Here is a 10,969-nt window from a genome sequence, read left to right as displayed (position 1 = left end):
CATTTTTATAGAGATGCTGCAGACCAACTGCATGAAGGTCATAGACCGTTGGTGGTCCATGGACCACAGCTTAGGAAACCTAGTCCTGGATTGTTTACATTTTAGTATTATTATTGTTCTGACTTTCATTGGTATGACATTAAGGCTTCATAAACACTATACATTTAAAGCACATGGTTCCCCCCAAAGAATCATGGGAATTGTAATTTACCCCTAACCGAGCTACAGTTCCTGGCACCCTGACCAAACTACAGTTCCCAGAGTTCTTTGGAGGAAGTCATGTGCTTTAAATGTACAGTGCGTACACAGTAGCATATAATGCATAACACACTGTTCGACCTTATTTGTGTTTATCAGCCATTCCAGTACCCAACATCTACACAGAGCAATTATTACTTCCCCTAATCCTCATTTCTGTTTTATTATGAATCCAACTTAAATTTCCCCATCTTTGGTTAGAATAATGCAGCACTGAATAATAACGTAATTATTGGGGTGGTGTTTTTTTCACATTTACATTCTGTTTCTCACCCCCTCTGCTTCTCTGTCCGAGTGGAAAACAACTGAAACGTCATTTTTCCTAATTAGTTCAAGTTTTGCATTATTCTTCTATCACGAAAGACAACGAGGAAATCATCAAGAAGGCCTCATTAGGGGCCCTAACATTTGCACTGGTCAGAAATTTTCAATTAGCACTGCCTTAGAAAACACAGTTGCTCAGCTTTTGTCCCGTGTGCTGCTGAAGAATAAGAAGAGCAAATAGATTGGGCAAAGTCTGCAGCTCAGGCTGCTTGGGAAAATGTAACAGGTGTTATAGCTCAGCTGGGTATGAACTGCATAAAAAAGGACCACTCAGGCTCTACCCATAGAAATCCCTTTTCTAACCAGAGCTTCAAGTAGGAAGAAACTAATGACTTCATTACCATCTCAATTCTGGGAAATGCTTAGTCCAGACCTGAATCATTAAAGGAAAGGTATAGCACTTTGTGTGACCTTACAAGATCAAAATGTTATTTAGAGCAATTCCATTAGTCAAGGCTATAAACCTGAAAGAACACACCCTTTTTGCACTAGCAGTTTAGACCATAAAATAGGGGTGGCGGGGGACTGGGGAACCAACAGGAATAGGGCAAGGAAGAAGAAAAACATATTCAACACTCATTGTGCTCCATGATTTCCTTTGCTGTCTTTGAAGCGTCCGTCTGCTCCCACTAATACTTCTTCCCTTCATTCTCTGTGCGATGCGTTTAATAGGTCTTGATGGTTTTCACTCTTCCAGTAGATTATAAATTCTGCGTGTGTGTTGGAATGTGCATGAAGGCATTGAAGCCAGGCATTATGTGGACGTTTTAAATAGCATTGGATAAAGCAGTGGTGTCCACTACTGCAATAATTTAAAAAGCAAGTTGGTTTTGTTTATGTGTATGTATGTGTATGTATGCATGTGTGTATACACACACACACACACACACACACACACACACAGTGGTACCTCGGGTTAAGAACTTAATTTGTTCTGGAGGGCCGTTCTTAACCTGAAACTGTTCTTAACCTGAGGTACCACTTTAGCTAATGGGGCCTCCCGCTGCCGCCGCACCACCACCGTGCAATTTCTGTTCTCATCCTGAAGCAAAGTTCTTAACTTGAGGTACTATTTCTGGGTTAGTGGAGTCTGTAATCTGAGGCATATGTAACCCAAGGTACCACTGTGTGTGTGTGTGTGTGTGTGTACACACACACACACACACACACACACACACACATATATATCACGGTAACATTTGTAGTGCGGCCTTAAAACATGTTTATCCAAAGTTCATGCCCACTGAGTTTAATGACACTTTCCTCCTAAAAAGCTGGCTCCATTGAGAATGTGGCACTGATTTTCACCAGAAGAATGTTGGAGGGTATTCAATAAATAAATGAATAAATAAATTCCTCCACACAGAAAGCTAAGTAAGTGCATGGGGGTGGGTGGGCATTTTCCTGTGTGGAGGGAATTGTTTGCAGTGGGGAGCAGTTCATCACATGAACCAGTGCCAGATTTATGTATAGACTAAGTAGGCTGAAGCCTAGGGCCTCTAAATCTAAATCCCCAGCAGGCAACCTCCCCTCTCCCAAAATTGCAAACCCAAGACTTCATGTGAGGGCAGGACAACATAGGCCTCTAAATATAGGGGGTCTCGCCAACCAGCCCGCTCCCCAGTGCCACAGTCTCCCCTCTCCCAAAATTGCAAACCCAAGACGTCATGCAAGGGCAGGGCAACTCAGGCCCAACAACTATGAGACTCAGGGCTAGCCAGTGGGGCCCAATTTGAAGCAGTGGGGCGCAACTTGAATTTTTTTTTTGGTAGGGCCCCAGTTCATAGCCAAAGTCTGCAAAATCTTATAGATATAAATAAAATCCATCTAGATTGCCCTGGTGCGGGGGGGGGGGCCTTAGGAGCGGCATGCGGGGCCCAATTTGGCCAAATTGCTCCAATTGCCTTAACGTCAGCCGTGATGAGACTGTGCAGGGGTTGGACTGACAAGCCCTGTACCTCCTAGGTCCCTGGTGTCACCATTCAGAGTACAGACTCAAGGACTTGTTATGGAAATTAAGGGGGGGCACTTATTGGAAATCAGGTTTGTCACCTCTCCCCACCCAACCCCCGAGACAATGAGCCCAGCCACTTTTTATTCACAGTCGCATAAGCACTACACTACAGCATGGCCATAAACTTTCAACCGCTGAAATATACACCCAATATGTAGCAATGGAGATTTATGTTACTGCTTTATGAATGAACACTGTTTTATGAATGGACTCTGTGTTTTGTGAATTACATAAGAGCCACCAATAGGGAGCTCTAGAATCTGACAGCTAACCAATTGGGTACTACCAAACAGCGACCCCTATTGCTGAAAGCAGGTAACCAGGAGGGAATGCTTCAGCTCAGCCTTTGCACTGTTGACTGAACACCCCCTGCTGTGCAAATAATGGAGAAAGCTCATAAATTGTATCCCTTCTGACATCCTGGCCAACTCTGTTACGCTGGTGTAAACCCTGGCACATCAGAAGCCCAGAATAGCAGCAAATAAAATCTGCTCATACGTCAGTGACTGATAAGACTTGTCAACCAGTTCTTCCAAAGTCTTCCTGAATTAAAGAGCTCCAAAATACAGGCCAAAAGAGAACAGGTCTGGGAAGAGCGAGGCATACAATGGGCACCACCAGTGAAAAGGCCCTGCTCCGTGTAGCTCCTGCCTTGTTATTTGATAGGGTGCCCACCTGCCCTCCTTCTTGACATGGAATGCTCTCTATTGGAGTCTCCAGGTCCAGTACAAAGACCATAAGAAGGGAGAGCAGGGACCTTGAAGTTCCCAACTGCTGTTAATCAAGCAAGCAAGCAAGCAAGCAAGCAAGCAAGCACACAGGTCACCTTTGTCACAGTCAGGACGCCTATGTCCTGGCCAGGCCTGCACCCAATCTTGTTTTTGTACAATCTGGTTTGCTCTCAATAACCAAAATTATATTATCAACATATACAAGCAGAAAAGTTGTTTTCCTTCATTTGCAAGGAATCCTACAAAACAAAGTAGCACTAATAAAGAAAAATTCCAGGGTGGGAAAAGAAAGCAAACTAAAAATGCTTTTGCAGTTCATCTAAACTATCCAGCAATATCAAGTTATAGGAAAACTGGTGCTATTAACAGTAATCCTTCTAGTTTATTAATTAGTTCGGCAACTTCTATGCACATGACATGTGATGCTAATTATTTCCCCAAAGAGTTAAATTGTAACTACTCAGAGGCAGCGACAGTTGCAAATGGCAACAAAATACCTGTAAAAGGAAGAGGAGCAGGTTTGCTCAAGTGTGTAGAAATACTGTTTGTAATGAAGTGAGAGCAGTAGTTTACTTGCTCGAATTAACAAATAAAGTTTTGAGAATTTAAATTCTAGATTAAATTTGATTACTTAATTTCCACACTGTGGCTGTAGACCAAATCACCTGTCAGGAGAGTTATGAGATTCAAGTGAGGGTCAGATGCCTTGCCAATCCCAGCAGGTATCTAAAAGACCTTCGCCCTGGCCAGGCCTGCGGTTATTTTAAAGAATAACATTACAACTTCATTTTCCTAAAAAATAATGCTTATTCCACAAAAGGTTTACAAAGTTCAGTTATTGCAAAAGTTTTTCAGTGTTAATTTTATGCATTTTTTAAAATCACCATGGTATTTAACAATAATATCTTATGTCCTTTAGAGGAGAAATTGTGAATTGCAAAATTTTAAATACCCGTCATCATCCCTCAATTTTGTTTATAACACTTTTCCATTTTCTTCTTGTTGTGTGTGGGGGGAGGGGCATCACAAGTTGAGTATCCTAGGACCTCTCTTCTTCTAAATCCAGCCCTGAGGTGAACCCAAGCCTTCAGCCTGAAGTCGTACAGGTTTGCTACCTTGGAGAGCAGCAGGCTCTCTCGCCTTATTGGTTCTTGCTGCTGAATAATGCATGGTTTAAATTAGACCCAGTTCCGTTGTATCAAATATCACGAGCCCAAATGAACATGTAAGATAACTCAGATATATCTTCTGGTTTGCTGGATGCAGAAATGAGTCTTTGATAAATGATCTGCTGCTGCTGGGTGTTTATGCTGTCATCTTAGATACAGTAGGTGGTGGGCATTTTGCCAAGGTAACATTTCTCCTTTGAAAGGGGCACATTTGCATTTACTCCCTCGTGTATTGGAGGTGTGCGCATGTGCTTTTACAGACACTGCATGCCACTTGCTGACGGTTTGAGCTATTCTATTAAATATTCTAATTGATTCTGCACTATATTTGCCTACGGTATCTGTTTAAATAATGGTGATAAACTGGTGTATGCTAAAGCCTGTTGGAGATTTTGAAAGGGGCAAAATCCCATCATCCATTGCTTGGGGAGCTGTAAAAACTCATTCCAGTCTGAACAGGATAGTCAATGTCAGCTCACTCACCGCTGCTTTCTAGTCAGTGGCCATTAATGAACGCAATGCCAGGAGAGTAGGGACTCAGCTGTATAGCTGCAAATATAACGTTTTAAGTGCATTGTTCAAATGTGACACTAGATGGCGCTTGCAAGCTTAATGGCAAATTCAATATATTTTTACAAGTTTTTTAAAAAGCATTTTCACAGCGTTTTTTATATATGTGTAGATTCCACCTGGGTGACTGAAAGTACAATGGAGCCAAGGCTAATGGGTCGTTTCCTCAACAACCTCAGCCGGCCTCCAACTGTCTGTCTTCTTGCTTACATCCATTCTAGGAGTGGCGCTGGCTTTCAGCTCCATCCTCCATAGTCTCAGTGTTTTCAGCAGGGAGGAGGATGGGACAAAAGCAGCCTTGTTTCACTTCCAGGCTCTGGTTTCACTTCCTGTTGGCCTCTCTTGCTTTCCAATGCGCATCAGTCACCACTGAATGGAACCTACCACTTTCTACCAGCTTTAGATTGCGTATACTTCTGACCTGCACTCAAGTCATATTTGTTTTGTTTATTGACACTTTAAAAGCTTTAAAAGGTGCATCTCCCACCCCCCATTGCTCTAGGGCAAATCCTATGTTCTTATGTACCATAAGGATTGGGTACTCAGCCAGAACTTGTGAGAGGGTATTAGCATTAGGAAATTATGTGTGGGACCTGCAACAAAATGGTTTTCAGCACACTCCATTGCAGCCTAACCCCATGGTTTTCTGTCTCCCCCAGGACACTTGGTGTTCTGTGGCCACTGAAAATGCTGTCTGTGCTGTTCCTCATTTCCATGTCCGATGGAAAAATATCAGCATACTTTTCTATTGGGCATGGAAACGAGGAACAGCACAGACCGTGGTGTCTTTCGGGTATATGGTTTATTTACACATATATACAACCTGAGCCTACAATGGAGGGGTCCGTAGCATTACACTCCAAGCGGGTCTTCTGCTTTCCCCATAGGTAGCAGCCTTGAATCCAAAACAGAAGTCAGTCATGCTCTCTGTCTCATTTTACAGCCCATCACAGTTTTGCTGGCACATAGCTGCCAACTGCTGCCCTAAAAAACTAACACTGCCCTTTTGTCTTACTCAATAAAACCAGGGCCAGGGGTGGGGCTTCACCCAATTGGTTGTCTGGCACTGAATTTCCTGATGACCCATCTGCCTTCCTTTCGTTGAGTCAACCACTCGACCATTAGCAAGTGATTACCTCACGAGGAAGCTGGCCTCTGCTATTTCCAACTCTTGCTAGAGCCAGGAATTTAGGGGTATGCTTAAATTCTAACCTTTACTGAATCCAGACATTTAGGGGAGTCTGACCCCAACTCATAACAACTGGTTATTTACTAAATATAGTAGTACTTAATGGACAATAGTCCAGCAAACATCAGAGCATCTAACTGTGGGTATTTTAAAGGGCCTGATTGTGTTTCTTTGTACTTCACATGCATATGTGTGAGCATACATGCTGAGTGATACTCACATGGAAAATACTGTGTCTATACAGACACACTTTGGGCAGAACCACATGCTTAATTCAACACAAACAATGGGCCAGTGTCCTCCTCTACTACATCTTAGATAGTTCAGGGCAGAGCATACACAGCTCTGTTCTCCAGCACTCATTGCTGTTGCCAGCCACACCCACCCACCTGTCCAGCTAGTATTTTCCAACTGAGGCAGCTGCTTCATTCTGCCCAATGTTAGGGCCAGCCTTGCTCCTTAAAAAGGACAACAGTGACATGTGAAACTAACTGGTATCTCATGAAGATGGAACTGGAACTTTTGTAGATGTAGTCTGTAGGATTCCGGGAAGCCTCTCCAGTTTTTGATTTGATCCTGGAATGTCCCACGTTTCCTTAGGATGTCCCTATTTTCATCGGAGAAATGTTGGAATGTATGGAGTTATGCGACCCCTGGAGCCAAGGAGATAAGTAACTATAGAACCTTTAGAAGACATCTGAAGGCAGCCCTGTATAGGAAAGTTTTTAAATGTTTAATGCTTTATTATGTTTTTGTATATGTTGGAAACCGCCAAGACGGGTGGGGTAGAAATGTTGTTGTTGTTGTTTGACTAGGATATCCCTAATTACACTGGAGAAATGTTGGAGGGTATGGAGTTTAACAGAGTAAATCCCATTGAATTGTGTCTAAAATTGCAACCTAAAAGTGCTTCATGCTTCCCAAGCAAGCTAAGCAAATAAGGCCAAGGTCATGTACCACATGCTTGTCGCCCTATCTGACATGCTCCCCTAAATATTCTTCTTAAACTTTCAAGGTTAAAATATGTATATATCGCAAATGTCTCTGCAGTGTATGGCTTGTGGACCTATAAAGAAACCTGGCTGCGAAACCAAGACCCCACCTAGATAAAAAATGCACCCCTCCCTGTCTTCCTCTTACATTGCTCAACTAACCGAAGACTTTAGTTGAGGCTGCATTTGTTCCCCCACCCCCACCCCTTTCCCCCCTACTCTCTCTTAACATCCTCCAGGAACGTTGCTTCTCCCATCCCATATAGGAAGTCTCATTCATTCTTCCATTCATGTTTAGAAGGAATTCCTTCATTCTCTCTCTCTCTCTCTTTATTTGAGCAAGATTACCACCATCCATGTCCCCTTCCCTCTTCTTCTGCCTTTGCCAGGGAGAGAGAAAAACAGAGCCTGCCCAGATGGTTGAGGAGCAAAAAAGAAGGAACATTTTCTCATGCTTTTAAAAAGAGCACTTTCTTTCCTGCCTAATATTTAGCTCCTTCAAATGCAAATGGAGAGGTTTCACTCCAAGGTTAGCATAACAATTATGGGAAAGCTTTAAATCTGAAGCATTTGTTTACAGGATGAAAGGAGTCCACAGTCCAAAAGCTCTGAGGCCAGGCCTTTTCACCAGCTATTTTCTGACTAAGTAGTGAACGGCAAGTCAATTTTAGATCACAAAGAAAACTAATTTATATCGCAGAGTAAGCTAATTTTGAAGGAACTTCTACATTAGAAATGGGTTTTTTTATTTTAAAAAGTCTGCTGCCGAAGAAAAGTATTAATTTCTTTTCTTATTTTTTTTAAAGATTGCATCTTTTTTTTTTTAATGAGGCTGCCGAATGCCTTGAAGTTAGTGTCCAAGTGCTCAATAAGGTCTTTACATTTCTGAATATCTGGAATTATTACTGGAGTGTGAAAAGCAAATCTAGAATCAGAAGCATTGTTAAAAACAACAACAACACCCTCCTCTTCACATCTTTCTGCACCCCCAGCCATTTTCTGCTTCACTTGCTGCCACGCTCATTTTTTTTAAGGTTTGTGCCTTAATTTTTTTTAAAAAAAGCCCTATTAGTGAACACTATAATGTACACCGGCTCTCAGCCAATAAAGTAAGATGAGTTCCACAACCCCAGAGTTGTCCGCGACTGGACCTAACAGTCAGGGGTCCCTTTACCTTTACCTTTATAATGGTGAAATGTGCCATAATAAATCTTCTATCTGTGACAGAGAAGAGGTGAACTGCAGACAGGAAATGCCCCTAGCCAATGACTGGTGTGGTTTTCAGCCTTGGATTATGCCAGTTTGACATGTAATATTTTGCAGCTGAGATTTTCAAAAGTTCGCAAGCATATAAAAGAGTATAGGTTGTATAGTTACTTATCTCTTTGGCTCATGGGTCGCATAACTCCAGACCTTCCAACTTACATCTGATAAAAATAGGGATGTCCTACCATGTCCTCCGAGGGATACAGGTGGCGCTGTGGGTTAAATCACCTAGCCTAGGACTTGCCAATCAGAAGGTCGGCGGTTCGAATCCCCATGACAGGGTGAGCTCCTGTTGCTCGGTCCCTGCTCCTGCCAACTTAGCAGTTCGAAAGCACGTCAAAGTGCAAGTACATAAATAGGTACTGCTCCAGTGGGAAGGTAAATGGTGTTTCCGTGCGCTGCTCTGGTTCGCCACATGACCCGGAAGCTGTACGCCGGCTCCCTTGGCCAATAAAGCGAGATGAGCGCCGCAACCCCAGAGTCTGCCACGACTGGACCTATTGGTCAGGGGTCCCTTTACCTTTACCATGTCCTCCATTCTGGGATACAATCAGAAACTGGAACAGCTTCTGTAAATCCACGACTGTCCCTGGAATTATAGGGACACTTGGAGGGTCTGTAATAAGTGTGTTTAGGGTTGCAGCCTTAGGAACTGGCAGGCTGGTTTGCAAGAAGAGGTAATTCACCAGCCCCCGGAAATGTCATTTACTGTCACTAAAATTGCTGTGAAAGCTTTTTTTTGGTTAAGTGTTCAGATTGGAGCAACACATCTGCCTCTTTTCCCTTTTAGTGATTTATGGTAGTAAAAAGGAAAATGAAATGATAAAAACCCAAACATATGGACCACCTACAAATAGTGGCAAATTGCCGGAGAAAGGGCTAAAGCTATAATTCAACATTAGCAGCAATTCTATAGTCGTTCTCTTGCTAGTAGGGCCTCGTTTGCATGGTGAGTGATTATTATCTTTGTTTTTGTCACCTCATTCTTCATCGCAGCCATGCCTGTAGGCTTCTCTAGCATATATAGAAGGTGCTCTATTATGGTCTTTTGTATAAATTAAAATGTCTCAGCTGCTTCTCGGAGTACGCTTGAAGGCCACAGAATCGCTGTTTTGATTCTCATGCACTTGTGAAAATACACTCCTGCATATCCTTCCTTGAAGAATTCAAGTAAGTTTCCATACACGCAAAAGCTGAAAAATAGCAATATCGATGTTGGGAAGGAACTATTTTATAAGATTTTACTGCACCACGTTGTTTAATGGTAGGTTGAGATTACTCTGGGAGAAGCCTCCCCACACCCGCATCCAAGCAAGGTTGATTTCTCCCCTTGTCAATTCTACTTGAATCAGTGCATGGTGACCAATCATGTGTAGATGTTCACCACATGCCTTGGCTCCGGAAAGCCCTTGAACAGTTGCATCACAAGCAGTACACAGCTGCTGGAGGGCACGGACATGTCTGAATGTGCAATGAACATATGTGAATGATTGATCATGGTGCCCTGCTTCACATAGGCTGGCAGAACAAAGTCAACCCACTTTCAAAAAAGTCCCCTTTCTCTCCCCCCCCTTCAAAAGTTGTGTGAATATGACTGTCACTGTCTGGTCTACACACGGATTGTCAGATTCCTCATCTACCAAATGTTCAGGAGCAACACTTGTATTTTTTATTTTTATTTTTTTTAAAAAAACATTATTTGACACCAATCTGCCTCAATGTGACGCTAACACTGGAGAAAATAAGAAGTTTTCCTGCACCCCTGGCAAGGAACCTGTTATTAAAACTTTCATATAGCATGTATTTAATAATAAAAAGTCATATATACATGTGGCTTACTGGGTACTGTGGACCCAGGAGCTAGCTTTTCTGCTCCCACAAAAGCAATCTATCAAAACACGTATATATTAGTGTTGCATGCCACCTAAAGCAATCTCTGAGAGATTCCAGGGGTTCCAGGCACTTACCCAGGGTTTGTGTTTCCTTTGGAATGAGGTACATTGGAGACTCTGGTGTCTTTAGGATTTAAGGTTTATTTACATTTATATACAACCTGAGCCTACGATGGAGGGACTCACAGCATTAGCACCCCAAAGAGAGTTTAGCGTCTCCCGTAGCCGCAGCCTTTGATTGAAACAGGAATCAAACATTGTTCTATGTCTGGTTCAATCCTGGGTTTTGGCAAATAGTCGCCCCTCTTAGTGGTGCAGCAATTGAGCTTCTGGCACATTTGCAAAGCTAAAAAGGTCTGGTATGGTTTCAAATTGGATGGGGGACCACATGTTGAGATTCCTGCATTGCAGGGGGTTGGACTAGATGACCCTCGGGATCCCTTCCACTTCAACAACAATATGATTCTAGCTGACGTCACTCTACACTCAACTCTGGCCTTTTTTCCCTAACAACCAGTCAGTTGAGGGAGGGAGGCCTACCCATTTGTTATCTGGCGCAGATCC

The sequence above is a fragment of the Podarcis filfolensis genome (assembly GCF_964270895.1).
Source record: "Podarcis filfolensis genome assembly, chromosome: 7".
NCBI classification, from domain to species: Eukaryota; Metazoa; Chordata; class Lepidosauria; order Squamata; family Lacertidae; genus Podarcis; species Podarcis filfolensis.
Note: the sequence above shows the minus strand (reverse complement) of the source record.